At 45.0% G+C, this 20,488-nt stretch overlaps 1 protein-coding gene across 1 annotated transcript in view; it reads right to left on the minus strand.

The window, feature by feature from the left end:
* Nucleotides 1-18,883, minus strand: part of LOC128300897 (ataxin-2 homolog) — a 55,034-nt gene extending 36,151 nt beyond the window's left edge. Inside the window, exon 1 of the mRNA XM_053037145.1 lies at nucleotides 18,642-18,883. The gene's annotated coding sequence lies outside the window, so the exon portion shown is untranslated. The remainder of the gene's footprint in view (nucleotides 1-18,641) is intronic.
* Nucleotides 18,884-20,488: the final 1,605 nt, after the last annotated feature.

Here is a 20,488-nt window from a genome sequence, read left to right on the forward strand (position 1 = left end):
AAAACTAACCTTACTGACGATTGGTCTCGGTCCCGGTGTCTTGTTGCACCACCGATTGGAAGAAATGACCGAGAATTTGTCAAACTGGCACGAATGTGTTTTGCCAGCTGACTTTTTTATTTTGTTTCTGTCACTTTTCTTCTCCATAGCTTCAATGTCCCTCGATGTATTGGTTCGTACCATTCCTGTCGTCGATGGAGGACCTCCCGTGCATGACCGGCGCGTTGTGTCGTGAGTCCCCTGGCAGAGATTTATTTAGTTGTAGAAATGATTTATGGCACACGAAACCTTCGGGAGGAACGTCCGGGAGGTTTCCTTTCGCTTGTATCTTAAGATACTCGCTTGTTAGATTGTGCTACCGTATTAGCTCACACCTACGTCCAGCCCCCCCCCCCCACGCACACGCACACACACACACACACACACACACACACACACACACACACACACACACACACACTCATGGGTTTTGTTTCTTACATCAGCATCCAGTATCAAAACTGTTATCGACCGCTGTTGAAATGTTTGGCTTTTGCTGTCCGTTTCGTTTCTTTGCCTTACCAAAAGTCAGCGAATGATGTCGAATGGTGTGTGGATGGAGGGTGAAAGGCAAGACCGGTCACCGATTTTATGGTCGCCACGGAACCAACCACAAGGTCCTGTATTGCCATTGTTGAAGGTAAAACAAGTCCCACAGGTTGAGGCTTTGTTCGCGTTCGTTAAGGCAATTGTTTTGGCCACCGTTTTCCAATCAGCATTGTTTCGGTTGTGTGACGTTTGTTCGATGTTGCATTACTGTGCGATTAATGAGATTAATCAAACTGAAGCAATGTAAATAATGCTGTGAAACAATTACTGTAAGAGTAGCATTAATTAATTGGCTGTTTCAAAAATCAACATCATGCAATGCTTTGCAAAATCGCTACAAGTATTGGCCGGACAATGTTTGAGCATGTTTCACAGACCGGAAATCATGGTCAGACGGTATAAATTGAAGACTGATTTAATTTAAATATTAGATCAGATGAAGGATTAATTACATTTCATGTTATCCGCTGCGATGGCAGGAGATCATTCGGGTGCGGAAATGTCATCATGCTTTTTCATGCGCTTCCAGCAGTATAGCGGGATGAAACCGGCCGGAGTCTCATCCCGTTGAGTTGCTAAATTGTGGAAATATACCACAGCAATGCTATTACAGTCAGCTTGCACCATAACTTAGCAAATGGAAATGTTGCTGAACGAAATGTCTTTCAAAAGGACATCCGACACTATTTCGCCTTTCGTCGCCCGTGCCGGGGGTAAACGAGCCGGAAATTTTTAATGAAAGCCCCAAGTCTCGGTGCTCCAGCAAGGGATGTGCTTTGAGTGATGCATCCATACCCACACCGCTTGCAGGAAATGGTACCCTTTTCATCCTGCATACTCATAGACTCATGGTTTTTTTCGTTACATCGTGCTGTGCCTTTGGGAGAAGTTATTAAAGGATATTTTTTAATCTAGTACGTTTTGCTCGCATCCGTGACGAACACACCAAGTGTGATCAATTCCTTCGGGAGGGTATTTGTGCTGTTTTTTTTTGCCTCAAAAGGTGCTTTGTGAAATGAAAAAAATCCTTAAGCATGGCAAGCATTTCAATTTCAATTTATTACCACTTGAGCGAACGATGAACCATGCCGCCTGTTCGCCTTTAGTCTTTTCACTCGTACTTGTGATTGTGTTGTGTGTTTGTGTTGGTGTGGAGATGAGGGATGGAGCTTTATGATGTGCCACTTACGCCATCAACTCATCTGTAACGTTGTGGTATATAGGGTGATGGATGCAAAAGGAAACTGGCAGCATCATAACAAGCGCTCGCAGTGCGCACTGAAGCAACAAGAACACAAACACAGTGTTAAACAATATCCTTCGAGTGAGTGGTAAGCTGATCGGTGAGCAGGTGCGCCCCATACGCCGTTCGGCTGTGTGACGTTGTGTTTTCTGTGGGCAATCGCCGTCAAGGATTTGGAGCATTGTTTTTCTGCAAAAGATTTTCAACCCACCACCCTCCCAATCGGTGCTCGAGCGTCTTGAGCGCGGTGAAGCATTAAAAACAGGCTTTGCTTCAGTGATTGTTGTTGCTTCGAAGCATTCGAGGGAGACAAGGGTGCAAGCAGAGGGCGGAAGGACCAAAAGTTTAACCCCACCCCGCCCCGGTACCGCAGGCTTTACCAGCGTATTTGGAATCCTTTTGTTTCACGCCCAACATTTCGACAACAACAAACGCGGCAACGCCATCTGCTTTCGGTTGGTAAAGTTGCAAGCAGTAAAGCTTTCGACCATGGCGGAAATGATGAATGATGTGTGTACTGGCGTTTGCGTTTGTGTGTAAGCGCCCCGAACAGTATGGAAAAAGGGTGCTTTATACCTTGCCGTGTGTCAACTTCCGGCGTTCGCATGTTCTTCAACCGCTTGGATGCGCCGGCCTTCGTTCGCGGGTGTGCGCTTTGTTTTGCGCAACAAAAAACAAAAAAAAAAACGGAAGTGAAAAGAGTTTATGTTGTGCCGCTTCTACCTGCCCATTTTCATCCGTGGTGGAGTTGCGTTGGAGATGCACATTGCGAAATAATAATCCGCCCGCTAGAAGTGCCGCTTAATAACTCTCGACGGGTTGTCGTTCGCCTGTCTGCACGGGAAGCAATTCCGGCCCGATGGAACATCGTAAAAGGTGAGACGGTGTCAATTGTCTAGCTGAATTGGAATGTTTGTTGCCGCGTTGGGGAAAGGGTGGTTCTAAGGGAGGGTGGGGACTGCTGATTGTCTTCGGTTTTGCAAAACATGTTTATTGTACGCCGAGATGGTGAGTTTCCCGGAGAATTTAATGACTTTTCAAGTGTTGGGTGAATCTGACACAGATTGAGAATCATGTTTATTCGTAAGATTCATTAATTCTCAGAGATGGATGAAACTTCAAAGATTCTTCAAAGAATCTTCTAAGATTATTGAATCCGAAAAATAAACTAACAAACACCTTATTTTGCTTTAGAGAATAACAGAATAAATGGAAGAGATGTATAAATTAATGTTGTAGAAAATAAAAAAGTTTAAAAAATTCAGTTTTCCTTGGGATTCGAAGAGCCCTCCAAACTTGATGTCAGTTGATTCAATTAAATATTCCCAGTTTTCCAAATAATAAACTGTAATGCGTTGAGTAACTCAAAGTGTTATGTACGAATTATAAACTTTAACTTCCCACTTTTAAATTTTTAACTTCTCTTGGTTTGTTAAGAATTTGTAAAACTTTGATTATTCTTGATTCTTTTGATTTCGATAGGCGATTTGAATGACTCCTTACTAAAGATTCATATGAATCACTTTGCGCAAAAGATAAATTAAGCACAATACTAGAATCTTCGTCTAATTCGAGTTGATATAAATATTTTAAATAGTGTCTAAAAATAAAAGAAAATGATGTAAACTTATACTTGCATCTAGTGAATGGCAACGAAAAAAGAAAATAAACATATCTATCCGATAAAATCGCACATTTTTTATCGAGTTATGCCACAACAAATATGAAAATACTTGAAAACGAATGGAAGAACCCAAAAAGATGCATTTTTCATACACAACACAACATAAATAAATAAGAAAACTCATAAAATAAAATAAAGTTCAGTTGGTTTGCTTTTTTTTTAATCTAGAAGAATCGTATTTCAAAAAGCGTGAGTAAAAAAAATGACTAAAAGATATATGCTTCATTTATTTCCTGTATTTTTAGACCATCTTCATTTTAGTAAAATTGATGACTGTGACACTTGGTCCTTTCTACACCGTCAATAGCATCAGTTTGTCGTCCGTGCTTTTGAATTCAGACGATATTTATTAATCTCTCCCGTCTTCCGCCCTCTGTTTGCTGCTTTGTTTTGCACAACCCACCCGATGGCGATGAGCGGAAACATGTTTGCTGTGTACCTGGCAGTTCCTTCCGTCAGGGATAGGTCCAACGACACACACACCCACACTATGAAATGCTGTTGGCCCAGCTAGATTGACGCGTGCAGATCTGAACCGAAACGATCCCGTCCCGATGAGCCAGAAGCGAACGGATGGAAATTGTCACCAGGGTAGAAATATTGGCAAATAACCAACCAATGTTGGACGCACGGTTTTGCACGTGCAAGAATAGGGGGAGCCCGGGATGATGCTGTTGGGGCCTTAAAACCCAAGGGCCTCCGATCCTCACCGTTCCGATCCGCTCCGAGTCTATTCATTTTTGTGCGGAATTTTAAGACATTCTGTCGACAGCAGATTTACGGTAACTGACGAGGGTTTTATGAGCGGAATCATGCAAAAGGATCAGTGCACAAATCGGCACTACAACCGGTTCCGAGGAGATGAGGAAAAACCGGACGGAGGGGATCCGGTTGGGCTTTTGCAAACGGTAACCGATGGTGACGCTGTCATCGCTGAACGCTACACCCAACGCTATTCCCATTGTTTTGTGCGCCGGTTGATGCCGGTTTGAAGAAAAGGCATAAGACAGCCGTATGCCACATTCGGATTCACCTGCACAATGGGAGGGAAGCTTTCTTTTATGATCGGCGTTAGCCGTGAACATGGGTTCGAGCGAACCGGATCGACACAATTTGCCGATATAATTAACTTCCCCTGCGGGAGTTCGTGAAGTCGAAGATGGGGCGCCTGCCCGGGCGGTCACAGGAAGCGCGTTCGTTAGGAATAGGAAACGAATGCTTCAGCTTCAACCGTTTGTCAATTTTGCCTGCCCCATTTCGAGCGAACGACAACACGTGCCCGCTTTTAGTTGTGGGTTGCCTACATTTAGGGGTTTTGAGCAAACCTATTCTATTTTATTTGATCTTGATGTACGTCATGCGGCGGCTGGTTTGTGAGAAGGTGTGATTATGATGCTGTAAAACTATTTCTAAAATACACTAATGCATCTTAACACTTGTTTAGTTTATTTGCGTATGGTAAAAGCAGAAAAATTTCCATTAAAAATTCCCAACAGAGCTCATCCGTTACTTACACTGTATGCTATTCTTTACCCAACTAGTCTTGTTGGTGTTTTTTCTTGGTGCTATCGAAAACAAACAAAAAAGAAATTCTCTTCCTTTTTTCGCCCCCCCGAAAAGCACCCAACATTTTGCAGGAAAGAAGTCAAATAAGGCGAAATTTATTCAACTCCCCCTTTAGCTCATTCTACCCACCTGCCATCTATCATTCAAGGCAAGGCAGGATGTGTAGGTTTTTTTCTTCTATTAAATCACCAGCGGCACCATTGCCTATCGTTGATTGCATTGGCCACCTGCTGAAAGGGTCGCCGATCGCTTTCGATAGGAAAATTCTGCTTATTGATTGATGCTGATGCGAAAATCGACAAAAGGTTTCCCACCTCTTGTCACTCACTCAGCCCACGGTACGCGGACAGTGCCGGGTTTTCGGGATCGGATTAGAGAAACATATATTCACCATTTATTTTTATTGTCAAGCCATCATGCCATAAAAATGGGTCCGTCGCAATGATGGAGAGACCCGTTTATCAGCCATCTGACATCAGTTCCCCGTGGGGGTCGCTTTTTTCGACTTTTCGCTCGATTGATTAGCTATTTATGATGCAAAACACGAACACGGGCAAGCTTGCCGTTGCTGCAGGGTGGCGGTACTAATGGTGGCATTTTAAGTTAATTTGAAGTATAAAATTCGAATAAACTGTGGGCAGCTAGCAAAAATTTCTCCAACAAACCAAACCAATCAGCAGGACGGCAAATCTCGGCTAACTGCCGAACTGCTGACCTAATTTGGCCGGCGGCATTCGTTTCGCCGGCTCATCCTTAGCTCGCGATGAAGATAATGAGCTTCACCGTTGGTCCGAGAGGGCACAGTAATTTACGGCCACATCCTCTTCGTTTTGCGCAAATATTATTCTTCAACGGACGGCTCTCATCAACGGCTCACTGATCGGTTTCACTTTTCCCGTTCAGCCCTGGGTAGTGTTGGCGAAGGAAAAAGCGTGCCAGAGTAAATAAACAGAAAACAACAAACAAAAGTGGGAAGAAGTAGTGAAAAAATACTTAGGAAAAATAATAACAACCGAACGTCCCGATGCCGTGAAAGGCACACTCTTTTTGTGTGTTTGCAAAGCAGCCACCAGCCTTGGTGGATTCGTGAAGGACTGACAGGCTGGTAATTAACTGAATTTTCCCAGATCGTTAAGTTTTCCCAATTTGGCCATCTACTTCTGGCCATCAAGCCCTCTCACAGCCGCATTTCCCAGGGTTTTCCAGCTGGCCATTCAGTGTGCTCCGCTCGTCAGTGTGCCTAATGTCTCGAAATTTTGCATGTAGCTTGGCGGTGGTGCGTGTTTATACCTCTTTGGAAACAGTGGGACGAGCAAATAAAAACACAGCACGAAAATCTAGAACAGTTATTTTGGGGGTTTTCTTATCCGAGTATCGTTCTGTATTGAATCAGCGAAAAGGCAGAGGAAGGAGACACGCACGCAAGAAAGAAACACCCGTGACGCGCAATGTGAGAAGCGAAACTTTCACGCGAGTGAAAATGATCCGAAAATTACATCATCAGCTCCCCGTCTGTTCCGCTTCCTGGGGCCCAATTTCAACGATGGGGCCACCCACCCTTCGTTAAGAATGCGCCCATGGCCGGGGGTTTGTGGTACTCAGGAAATGAACCCATGGAAAGGGTATGGTTTTAGAAAGCGAACTCTTCTCGTGTTCTACCCACACAAGAAAAAAAAACGCAACTCGCAGCTTTATGAAGCAACCGAACTCATTTCATCAGCAAAAAAAATGAAAGCAAAAGGCAAGACAGCGGAAACCCACCAAGGAGTTGGCTCGTGACAACAACAAAAAAAAAAACAACAACAACAACATAATAAAAGAGCCACGAAAAGAAAGCAACAAACACCACAAAGTGCCCCACCCAGTGCGGGGTTTGGGTCGGTTTTCCGGGGGGTGGCGTTGAGAAGAACGATCTCGCACCGTTTCCGCAATGAGTGCGTTTCCGGTGGGTGGTTGCCAATAGCCGTGGGGAGCCGAGCGGTCTCGTACGAATCACGGCGCTGCCGTTTCGGTGGCCGAGACTAGCGTGGATATGGATGCTACGGATGCTGCTAGGCCATTCGGTTTTGGCAAAGTTGCTAACTTTCCCGGACAAGCCGTCTAACCTTGCGGGCGTTCGTTTGCTGGGCGTTCCGGTGTGCCGGCAGCAGGTTTGACTGATTTGTCGTACCGCTCTGTTTCGGGGGACATGTAGCGCTTTCCATCTGGGATGGGTACGATAAATTGGACGGCGAGATAATGCACTGATTTGATGCTGCACGTATGACTCCCTGCGGGTGGGTTAGATGGCACTGGAAAGGTACCTCATAAAATTGTTGGTGATACATTCCACTGATTTTAAGCCATAAAGTAACATCGGTTTTATCACTGCCCATGCCCGGTGGAGAAGAACTTTCGGTCGTCCTTTTTGGTTAGTGTGAAAGAGGCCATAAAAGCGTGCATATATTCGCCATTACTTGTAACCTACTTTTCGTGTCGTTTTGTCGCAAAGGAGGCGTGTTTGGAGCGGGCTGAAGGAATGTCCACAATATTTGTAGTGCTAAAAGCTGATCATAGGATGTTTTTAGATTTACGATCTGAAAACTTTCCCTTTTGAGTTAAGAAATGTTAGATTGTTAAGTTTTTTGCAAGTATTCTTAAAATTTGTGGCTAAAAGAATTCTTAAACTTCGTTACCGTAGTTTTAGAAATGCTACTTATTGAACATGTTTCTTTTTTAACAACGAAGAGTACTTTGCTGCGTGAATAAGTTCGATTAAGTTTACGAATGATCAAGCGAATACTACCATCAACTTATATTTGTTGAAACAATCCGAAATCTGATGCCCATTTTAAAAGCTCAATCTTCCTTTAATCGCTTATTTACGTCATGATTTGATTGCCTGCTTTTGGTTAATACTTGATCCTATACGCACTTTCTCTTTCTCATTCTCCCTCTATTTTTCTCTCTCATTGTCTCGCTCTTCTTCCACTAATCCACTCACTAAGCGAGAAGGAGCGCCCTCTTGTGGCTACTCGCTTTTAAACGATGCGGAGTGCTTTCAAACTTTCAATCCCTAATTCGCCCAGGATTGTCAATCCCTACTCCTTATTTTCGACAGAGATTTTCTGAATGAAAGAGTGTAATAAGTATTTAAAGTCACACTACAAGCTTAAAAGGTTTAAGCCTGCCATTTATGGTTTTATTTGACTTTTGTTTACCCATTGGCTAAATAGTCAATTATGGGTATAAGTCAATAGATATAACGATCCGGAAGGGATTTGGTACCGAACTTGTCGTGTGCTACTATGTTAAATGCCATAGAATGTTACTACTAATATAAAATGCTATTTTAAACATGACTATCGGGCACGGAGTGGCAATTGAAGTGCTGCAAAACCACTCACAAACTAATTGATTTAAAGCAATTTTATACATATTTCATCGTATCTTACGCTGCTAAAGCAAATTGACTTTATTCGAATCAATTCTAGGAGGTAATTCCCCCCCGTCCAGCGGTCATGATGGCAAATGAAAAGCAAATGTCAGAGATAAAAGAGGTATCAAGTAACGCATTGCTGTAACGGGGAAGACACTGTTAAACTTTTCCCTTACTCACCGAGCAGATCGATACCATTCCATTACTAGCCATATTATCGTGAAAGTGATGAGTGCAAAAGGGGGGAAAAAAACAGGAGATACACCGAAAGCTCTTAGTTTTCCAAATCAAATTATCCCTTTACGCTTCCGTTCCTCTCGCTCTCGCCACATTACCAATTCCTGTGCTCTGTGCCGTTTTGTGTGTTGAATATTCCCTTCCACAGCAGCTTGTGGCGGGGGAATGGTTCGGGTTCTACAACACCGATTCGCGCGTATCCGTTACTAATTGCTTCCTCAACAAACTTGTCCTTCCCGGAAGGAGTGCCATCTCCCCCCCCGTAGGACAGGTTCAACCGAAATTGACTTTTCATTTCTCTCACATTTTGCCTGTTTGAAGTTGATTGGGAGAATTTCATTCTTTTTATCTTACTTCCAACCATACTCCGTAGTACACGCGTGGGATCAATGATGCACTTATTGGTTTTGGAGAAACTCTTCCAATAACCTATAAAGCCATCCAATTATTATCCAATCAGACAAATTCCAATAATGTGAGAATTTGTTTTAATTTTTATAAATTTAATGCGTTTTACATCCTTGTCCTTCCACTCTATTTTCGATTGTCATACGAGCGCTGTCACCTGGCTGGCGTTTGAGTAATGTCAACTTCATGTCAAAACGTCATTTCAATACTTCCATATCTACTTATAAGCATTTTGTTGAAGCATGAAACATGGCCGTTAAATGTAATGTTTATTTTTAAAAACATTTTCCCGTGTTATTCAAACCTTGGTTTAATTCGATCCAAATGCACACTACCGTCCATCCACAAAGAGGAAGGAAATGTTTGCCAGAGATTGGTATAAAAGTAGCGAAAAAATTGCATACCACTTACGTCGGCGCTCCGTCGTCGCTGTAACCAGACACCAACCGGTCCCGGTGCGGTTCGCGTGCAGTATATTTATTTTAATATTGATATTGACTTTCCTGCACTGGCCGCACCAGTGGCATCTGCTCTGCGTTGAGCTAATGCGTTGAAATCGTTTTTAACCATTCTGTTTTTTTTTTGCTTTGGCTTGTCAATTGGCAGTCGAATCGAAAAAAACCCGAGAAAATAGTTTCGCGCTTCATCGCCACACAGGCAGCTGTGTTGGGTTGGTTCACCAAACAAGGGTACAAGTTAGGCCGCTAGCCAGAACGACACGAGCGTTATTAGTGTGTTGGCATAACCCGCGCGACTGCTCTGTAATGGATACGTTCTGGCTGCAGACTGACAGCCACGGGAATAAGATCTTGATTTTTTAGCACTTTGGAGCAAACGCGACCCTTGTTTGACGTCCAGTACAAAAAGGGTTCTATGCACGTGTCCCACTACCCGAAACCTGAAAAACACAACCCCCACGCTGATGATTCATGGCGGATCGCGGTTTCATGTGGTTGGTTTTTTTCTTCTATTTCACACCATTTATTCTACCACCCACCGAATTCAATAAAACTGCTCATTTTTGCAACACGTCATATTTAGCCGCACCAAACCCCCCGTCACCCCGGATTGGAAAATTGAATTTTGGGCGTCTGTCGTCGTAATAATCGGTACACGTTTCCCCGGCACAACACAACACACAATGAGCCGCGTTTTTTTTTCAATTTGGCAACGTGCCCGCATCGGTTGTCACGTAATGCGATACCCTTTTGCATCGGGCACTGGCCCGGGCAGTGAAAATGGGCGGTTCGGTTGGGTGGGTGATTTTAATATTTGAATAATTATTAGACTTTTATTATTTGCGTTCCATTCGAGATGTTCGAGGTACGGGGCACGAATAAATTGCGATCCAAGGGGCATTATTAAATCGGAACCCTGCCTGCTTCGATGGGATTTGGGTAGATTTTAACTCGCTCGGTGTTGAGCCACAATTTATTCCAAAATCGATCATCGATCAGGATGAGTGAAATTTATAAGCAAAATGTTGAATTATTTTTTTTTTACTCGGCCACTAGCTGCAACAAAGTACATCCTTTCATTAATCGTTATTTTCTGCAGGACCTTTGCAGTGCTATCATTTCTTCCCTGCTGACGTCAATTGCCGACAGTTGGAACCGGTCAATCGAATTATCCGTTCCCGATTGTGCTGGATTATGGGTCAGCAATGGTCAGCCCTTTTTTCAGCCGACTGTTGCTGCTCGAGGTTGGCTCGAGGCGGCAAGGATCGGACCTCGGATGAGATACCATGGTGGTATCATGTCATGTGCGATGTTTGATCCACATTTTACGTTATGTTTCTTTTTTCCGCGGTGTGTGTGTATGTGTGTGTCAGTCAATGATCAATTTATCACGATCGAAATACCATTCCCGGTCGATGGCAGTTGGAACTGTGCCCGCCGGGTACGGCTGACCATCGTAAATATAGGCGTAATCATGTTTTAATGTTTTAATTTATGGGGATGTGCTGTGGAAAGCAATTTAATTTATGATGATGTGTGGAGTCAACAAAGTTAACGCGCGTATAGGTACGCAAAAGGGTTCGCGGCACAGGATTCGCTGGAAACAAATTGAACCAGGGTGGTGAGTGCGTGGTACTAATTTTGTTAAGTGGTGAGTATTATTTAACGTCACTGTGTTATGAATCGTTTCTTGTACATTTATGTATTTATTGCGTTGTTTCAAAATTGTTGAATTTAATAATGGACTTCCTCATCTTCCCATTCGAATGTGAATGTACTAAAAAATTTTAGTACACTTATGAATTCCACGAATTAATAGAATTTTTTCGTTATTATTATTAGATTATGAAGGAGAATAACAAAACAAGTCTTCAAACATAATCAATATCATCCTAAATTGTCAATTTTATTGTTTAAATTGAAGTGTAGAACCTTAAATGCTTGACCTGTACTAAATTGATCAAGTATAAACTTTCAACGAGCTACCCAGCAGCAGGACTCAGTAGCTTAAAGATGCCTCAAATTAAACGATAGTTCCAGTAGAAAAGAGTGGAAACGTTGCCCTAGTGAAAAAAGGCAAAAGCATCGCTCATTCGGAACCTTACCGGGCGAGCATAAATTATGTCCCAGTGGAAAATTAGATAATTTATCATCATTAATAACGTAATCGTTATTATACTAATGTGTGCATGGCTGTGTGTGCGCGTGTGTGTATGGTTGTGTAGCATCCAACCTTCTCCTGTTTTCCTTCGGTGCTTTCGCACAGCGCTAGGACACCATTTAAGTGCTCCGGTATGCTTATCGTCCTTGTCAATGGCAGCAGCAAACGCCATCGTTCAACGAAGCAACCGCAAACTTGGGCATTAGTGTGAGCAGTAGGCAGCCGAACGAAAAAAGCCCTCCGACACCGACCGCACATAAAAGAGAAGGACCCTTTTTAAGGGCACGATGGAAAAGGGAAAAAATCAATTTCTTCCTGCATGCATGTGCAGCGCTACCCGAGCATCAATTTTGGGTGGCGATATTTTTTGTTTGCGGCAGAGCAAGGCTCCAAAAAAATGGCAAGAGAAACTCTGTGCCGAGCAAAGACCCGATAAACATTGGACCCGCTAGCTGATAAAGCACACCGGACCGGACTGAAATGACCACGTGATGAAATGGATCGAAATGAACAAAAAAAAAAGCAATCTGAAAAAGAAACAAAAACTCGTTCCGGCTGAGTATGAAATGGAAACTCATGTGTTCCTGCTGTTGTCGTCGGCGTTATGGGTTAAGGAGGAAAAAGGACTTTTCGTGCGTATCGAAGCGTTGATCAAAACCAAATGGAGAGAACATGTCCGCCCTGGGTCCGGGCGTTAAGGCGTCTGCCCAAGCCCGGACAAAAAGGTAACACACCGACGTGTGCGTTACCGGATGCTTGCAGATGAGTTCGCTTCTTACGGTACGCTAGTTTGCCGAGCACACTACAGTTTTTGCGTGCTCAACCTTACACTCGCCGGTGCGGAGACATGCCGTTTGGAGACTCGTTTACCGAAGGAAAAATGCTTGTTATTTTTTGCTACCAACCATCCAGTGGCATTTTAGATCGCTTCTCCGAAAATGCCAGCGCACCCCGGGCGCACCAAAGACGCTCTCGTTTGCGAGCAGAAAGGGGGTTTAGTAAGGGCAAGTTTGGCCGGAAGTGCGGATACCATTTCGTTAGCATCAAGTTCCGCACTAAGCGTGTGTACGCTCGATTGAAGCTTTTAGGTGTCTTTGTCCTTCAGTGCGCCCGAACGCTAATGTAACAGCTCCATATCATCCATTGACCATTATTCCGTTCGTAGCAACCCGGTTAACGTGCTAACAAGACCGAGAGCGTTACGGTAAGAAGTGTCAGTTAGCATCCTTGACGCCATCCTAACGTGACTGTGCATCTTGACGATGCACAATCATGGTCACGTACGATCTTCTCCCGTATCTACCCGTCCCGGGTACGATAAAGACACAAAGAGCCACTGAAGCAATGGGGCACCGAAAAATCGGCTGTAGTCGGTTAAAGTGATTTAGAGCGTAACCCATTTGCAGGAACTCGTGTGTTCCGGATGGCATGCAAGACCCAGCTAAAGTCACATACGGAAGGCAACTGTTTGGGGGCAGAATAAATGTGAAACTGTCCTCGCAAACGATGTGCAACGTTTTCGCAAAAATTCTATTGACTCGTTTAATGGTGCGTGTGTTTGCTTGTGATGCTTCAGCTATTCTTGCACATGACGTAAGTAATGAATTCCAACCCTTCGACAGCGCTGGTAGTGCTTTTAACGATCATAAATAAACCACCGACATCTTCACAACAATAATGGACCAGGTATGGGGCTCCGTTTTTCTAAACACTCTGTCATTCTACAGGTCATCTGATAAGGTTTTCCATTTGCTAGCGATTAAAATCGTCCCGCCAGCGTAGGCATCTTACATGCGCACCGTACCGAATAGTGATTAATAGGAGAAGTGAATAAATTTATTGTTCACTTCAAAGATATCCTTCCTACCGTTTCCACTACCGCTTTCTCAAGTGCTTGAACTGTTCCTACAGGAGGTACAGGGCGACGACCACGCTGATGATGAGTTTTCTTATCTTTTCCACGCGAATACTGAACCCCCTTCGTTCAGGCGCTCCCCACTAATGAAGTAAATGGAAACCAACCGAGTGGTGGGTCCAGAGTCCAAACAGAAGCGTCTTACCTGTGAAGAAATTAATGGTAGCATTTTAATAAATGATCTGTCACTGACATTTCGCACGGCAAACGGGGAAGGGATTCCTTCTAGACGGCTAGACCAAGGATAGCGAGGGGGAGTGACCGGGTCGGTATCATTTTGCTTTGATGGAGTACACTTCAGCAACTCATTTAGTATGCACCCCCGCTTCGAAAGGACTCTCGGCGCAAGAGTACGCCAGACTTCTCTGCTCGGTGTAGTGTAAACAATCGTAGCCGGTAGCCAGCCAGTTATCATAATATTTATGCGTGATAGAGTGGGGTTCCGGCTTGAGGACGATTGGAAATGTTATTCGAGATAACACCCGGCGAGGGGTTGATTCGTATCGATCGGCTTTATGAAGGACTCAAGAACTATGTTAAATGTTGTAATATTTCATATACCTTATATAGGACATTTAGTTTCTTGAGGGCCACTCCGGATATTAGGGCAACTCTGTAATCTTCCACATGGATTGATCGTGTCTGCCTGACTCAGTAGCTTTTGTCAACATCACCATATCCCAGGCAGTGCTCTAACGTTGCAGCATGTAGTCAGATGTTTGAAGCGGAAATTTTAATGTCCCACCCGACTTACGTAGCGAAGTTGAGTGAGAGAACTTAAAAACCTTGACGCCATAAGAGCCGTGTTCTAGTAGCAGCCGGGCCAAAAAAGCTGTAGCAAACTTTGTGCTGGTAGAATGGCAAAAAGAGATATTTTGCCACCATGAAAGCATCTTCTGAAGAGTGCCGCAAGTTTCGCCGATCTAAGCGCCTAGACAGCGATGCTAGTGATACGGCCTGAAGGGCTGTGGAAAGAGCAGAGCAGTTTATGGATGGTCAGATCAAAGTAATCGCACCACCCGAAAGCCAACTTCTGCCGAGAGCCCGAGTCGATGGGCGCGATGAGTGCGATGGAGAAAAGCGGTGAATTAAAACGTCCAACGAGAGGCGGCGAAGAAAAAACACGCAAGACGCAACTTTCAGGCGCAAGCAGGCGAACGCAAGCGAAAATGAGACGGCGCTTCCGGTGGGGTGGAAAATAAATGAAATTGGAAGAGTCAGGAGCAAGTTTGCCGCAGGCTCAGCTTCAGGCAAAAAAACTTCCCGTCCGCTGCTGCACAAAGACTTGAAGGCGCTCCGCTACGGTGCGGGACCGGCGTAACGACCATCCTGCTCCGTTCGTGACGGTTCAGAAAAGGACGATAAAAAAAATTCGTCAGATCTTACACCACCTTCGCTAGCACGGGAGACGGTCGGCTTAACTTCTTTCAAAGCCCACCACAACGTCCCCACCGACACACCCAAAACAGTCACCGCTTCCACCGGTACTTGGGGGCCCGGAGTTCCGTGGATCCGTGCGAAATCTTCGGCCAACTTTCATCCGCCATGGCGAAAAAGCACAATAAAGGATGACTTATTGTGCTTCAATGATGCGAAGAACATATGCTAATGGTACGGGAGGCGCAGGAATTTGGAGTGGTCCCCGCAAATGAAGGAAGTCGCAAGGACGACATGATAAGCTGCGTGGTTTTATGTGGCATCGTGCCACACGCATTAATATCATGGTAATTTTTCCACTCCCATGGTTGGAGCGGGGGAGGGGCGGAAAAAAAACCCCCCTGAAAGGACTTATTTTGGTTGGGCCAGTTTTAAAATTGTTCCTAATCCTCCCGTCAGCGTCCCGTCGGCTGGCGGCTGACGGAAAAATGATGAAGTTTGGTGCGATGGAAAGCTTTACCGGTTGGGTTTTGACGTCGGTGACGATCAAGCGCAAGCTTAAGCTTTAGTTTATAATCTGCAAAATGGATTTTAAATTAACTTTGCGTGAAACACACTCGTGTTCGTTGCCGCTGGATTGAGCCATCACTGTGCTGCGCGCCAATCTTGTGCCATGGTTTAAATAATGATAATACACGCTCCCTCAGTAGCTCTCTCGCTGTATCCCTGCGAACTACAACACATTTCCCTTATCGACGATTTGCATCGCCAAAAACCGTACCAAAGAATTCGAACATGCCACGGTAACCTTTTACAACCATTCTCTAGAGGTTATTTTATTCGTTTTTTCGGTTTCGTTTTTTTGGTACAAACAGCGTAAAGTTTTGGTTTAAGAATTTTATAAAACAAGAAAAAAACATGCCCACTCAGAAAATCCCACGGGCTAAAAAAGATGGCGAAAAGAGAGAGAGAGAGAAAAAAAAACAAAGCAAGCCAGATATGTAATATTGAACTTTTTTGCCCGATGAAGGTTCGGGTTTTTGTTTTCGCGTCGTTCACTAGTTCTGTCGCTTTTCGCGATTCTTTTCCCCGTCGCGGGACACCATTTTGTGGAGGAGAGAAGAAGAAAAAAGCTCCAGGCAGAAGCAAATGTCACAATACGATAGGCGAGAAGACAGAAGCAAACATGCCAAACCGAGCTCAAAACGAAGTCTCCCGGCACAGGCACATGCTAGTTGAAGCATGTTTTTTCTGTGTGTGCGGGATTATTAAAAACGCATCGAGCGAATCGAGCTGGGATAATTTTATTGGAAGAGACAAGACCGTCTTCTGCACCATCCCAAGGTCTTCGGATGAGTGTGGCCTCCAAAATGTTTTTGTTCTGCACATTTTTCCACGTTTATCCATCGTTTTTTTTCTCGAAGGCTAAAACCGTCCCGATATCCGTCTGTCAAAGCTGTCTTCCTTCGGTCCTGCGGTATCACAAGGGACGATAAGAGACGGTTGGTTGGCTGGTTGGCAAAGATTAATTTTTCCAAGCCATTCACTATCGAAAACATCTTCCCCGTGCCCCAAGGCAAGGTCACATTCGCAATCTTTGTCTTCGAGATGGGAGGTACCGGGTTGTCTATTTGTCACTCGGGAGTCACTGAGACTGTGGTTAGTGGCAACTAGCAATGGTGCGGCGTAACATTTCATGGCAGCTGTGTTCGTGTTCGGGTACTGCACGGTGTCGGATCAGATTTCTCTGCAAGACAGGCAGAAGACGTACAGCATCTCAAAAGGATTGCCACGCAGGGCGTGTGTGCGTGTATGCTCTATGTGGACAAAATGTGTATGTGTGTGGAGGAAAGATAAACTACACTTAATGTGCCGTACGTACCCTGGACAATCAGCACGAAAGTGCTTTACCGCACACGGTTTTGTCTGAAAACAGTCCCGAGATAGTTGTCCCCTCACTTTCTCATCCCCCAATCCGCAATCCTCCGGGAGGTCCGGGAGGACTTCTTGAGCATAGCACACTCATATTCATGCCCTCGATCGATTTTATGGACAATGGCCACCATGAGAGTGTAGCGTCACGGAACGTTGTACAAACTTCCACACGTCCGTTCGCTCTTATCAGCAGTGTACAATCGGCTCCAGTCCCCTCACTCCATAGCGATGGTTCAATCGAATCGCTCATGAGCGCCATCACGCCGGCAAAGGGTTTTCCGTTAAAGTCCTCTTTAGGACGGCGCTAGGGAAGGGATCGACAAAAAGGGGTGTAGTTTTTTGAAGTGGTTCGATTCCGAAAGCTAATCAGATTTATTGCTTTCCCCCTTTTCGCTTCCCACGGGGCACGGGACAATCTTCTTGTCCTGGCTGGCGCAAGACGACGATTCCACCCCTACGAAAACCCAGCGCGTTTCGCAAACGAGACCGAACCTGAGCCCAACGGTCGAGCAGGGCGAGCGAAATTGAAAACGAAATATTGATCCCACTTCGGTTCGAAATCGATGCCGAACACTTCCAACCCGAGAGTACCCACTGCAGTGAAGTGAAAGCCGGTGGAAAAAGATTCTAATCTTGATCGGAAACTTCGCACCGGACTGGATTGAACATCGGTCCCGTTTGAACATCGCTGTAACCTTCTTGGGACGATTTCGGCAAGCCGTATGCTACCCGACTAAGGAAACGACTTTTTGATTAAAGATTCTGCATCCAGATTAACTATTCATCATGTTTCACGACACAGCACCGCAAATATTGACTGTTAACTAGGCGAAAAGCGGTGGCGGTGTGTGTGTGTTTGTGTGACGGTGATGCACGTTTTAGTGACCGGATCGAATCGACCGGTCGTCGAAGGTTGTGACCAAATATGGAGCAAACCGCTCGGCAAATAACTGGTTTTCCGTTCTTATCCCGGGGGTTTTTTTTTAATAAGTTCTCCACCCAGAACGGCTACCTATCGTGCAGTTCGAAAACCGGGCCACACTGGTGATCTTGAGGACCGCGACGAAAGCCCTGACATTTTGGACGCATGTCAACAACTTAAGCTTAAAGTTCATTCCGGGGAAAAGGATTCACGGTTGGTGGTTCAAACGTCTAAACATGGCATGGCTCGAATGCAAACCGATGAACTGCAAATAACGTTTTTCGACCAAGTATTTCAGTTAAAGTTCATAATCACAGAATTTATTGGGTACCACACGGGGTCGTAAAATTAGCCACCGATTAATGCGGCTTTTCCCCGGGCGGTTGGTGAAACAACTCTTTGTGCGGAATGCAAGTAGGTGTTAAGATATAAACAGGTCTTTCCATTTATCAACATACTCACAACAAAGGGGAGGGATACCCGGAACTTGGGAACGTAAAATCCATTTTACGGTCTGTTTTATATTTATTAACAACCCAACCAGTGTTCCCGTTCGAAACCGGGGCATCGGTTAGTTCGGGGGGTCCAAAAATCTGTACGACAAAGTTGTCCTCCTTTCGAGTGACAATCTTGACGCCAAATCAGCCATTCACGGGGTGTCGATGAGGAAGGTAAGAAGCACCAAAAAAGGCAGGATGAAAACCGTTGACATCCATCCTTTCCACTTACCTTCGTTACGGTGCGGGGTTTCGGTTGATTTCTGCTGCTGGTCCGTTTACTCAAAACGGTCAAAGATGCCACCGATAAGAAATTGGAACTTTTGTCTAAAAAGATGTATCTCTGCAAACAGAGGTTGTCCGTCACTGTTAAGTTCTGGGCACGTTCACCGTTTGTTTAGCCTGCCTTGGTGGACAGTAAGCACATTAGCAATCACTCACAAACACACGGTTTTTTGACACTGGAAAGCTGGAAATTTACTGAAAGTAAAGAAATCAGTTGTGTACATGAGGAAACTCTAGAATGAGGAAACTCTTGCGGAAATCAATCCCATTTTAAGCATCCACCATCAAAATCCTTCCCCTCCGCAGGGTGACGCATTAATTTCGTGCTTCCAACGCCTGTTTAAATGCGTTTTAGATTTCGTAGTTTTACGTTGTTGTTGTCGGCTGTGTGTGATGTTATGTTCGTGAAAACAGATGCATCTTATGCCATGCCATGTAGCGTTATCTGCTGTGCGCCTATCGTTGCCTGTCGTTGCGCTGCGTCACAGCCGCGGGGCTGATTAAGCAGCCTTTCTCTAATCGTCGTGACCGTGCTTCCAACCGTACACATTCCATTTTCACAGTTATTTCCTAGTTCGTTGCGTCCCGATTTGGCCTGGCTCTGGACATCTTTGGCGTGGTCCAGTTGCAGAAATGACAGAACCAGTCCAGCAGCAATTCCACTCGATGGTTCTTATCGGGTAGGGCCGACAGGAGGGGAGGGTTAAACCTAAGAGAGGAAACCGTTAGTCCGAAGGGAACGGGTCACTAACAGTTGGCACGGATATACACACATACACACATACACACAAACACACTGTACACTTCAACTCGTTTGCCTAGATCCGCAATCCCGCTCAATTTTCTCCATTGACATTAATACATCCAATTAATGGAAGTCACATCATGTAAAGGGAGACTCTTGCCATGGCGACCAGGGGATCGCGGTGGGCGGTATGGCGAGTTGAGTTTTCCATTTTCTTTATCTTCCATCCCGATGGGCGATGGAGGGATGGTTGAAGAATCTTCGACCTCAACAACTCCGCTCCAGCTCCAGGGGAACCTCGATTACGTCTCCACCGCAAGGCAGCGCTCAATTGAGTTTATTTACCCCGAGTCGCAGGGCACGCCATCGAAACGAGCCTGCCGCTCGCTGATCGGTCGGTCAATGGCACTGCGGAACGCCGATGCATACGCGGATGGAAATTATCCAACGCCGTGCTTGCGAACAACCGGCCGCGCCGGAGGGCATCTTGTTAGAAACTTGTTTGTGTGTCTCGAGCGAATAAACACCAGAAATGTTTCGTTTAAAATAACAAAAAAAAACGAAGAACACGTTTCGATTCTTTCGCTGGGCTTAGGGGAAGAGATTAAATCGGTTTCTATCGAAGGAGCGTTACATTCTAGTAACGTTCCTACGCAATACGCAATCGATTAAACCTAGCGCGAGAGCGTGAAATCGCAGCATCCATGTTTTATCATTGTTTCTGTGTTTTAATGCTTCGAGTGCTGTGCCGTTCCATTGTCGTCTTTGTTTTGTGTCCGTTCTCGGTTTACTGTGGCACATAATTCGTTTATTTACACACGACACACAACCACACACACATACACGCACGCACAAAGACGGATAGCACTACTGTCACACATACAGCATCTTCACACACCGCCAGCTAAGAGTAAGATGGCTTTATGGGTAAGAATGTACGGATCAGCGTAAGATTCCACATTCTGCACACCCTCGGAATATAGCCCGTGGTACGGGCGGACCCTTCTATGAACGGCATTTAAAGACCCTTTTTCTTGGTTCATCCTCAC

The sequence above is a fragment of the Anopheles moucheti genome, chromosome 3 (assembly GCF_943734755.1).
Source record: "Anopheles moucheti chromosome 3, idAnoMoucSN_F20_07, whole genome shotgun sequence".
Lineage (NCBI taxonomy): Eukaryota > Metazoa > Arthropoda > Insecta > Diptera > Culicidae > Anopheles > Anopheles moucheti.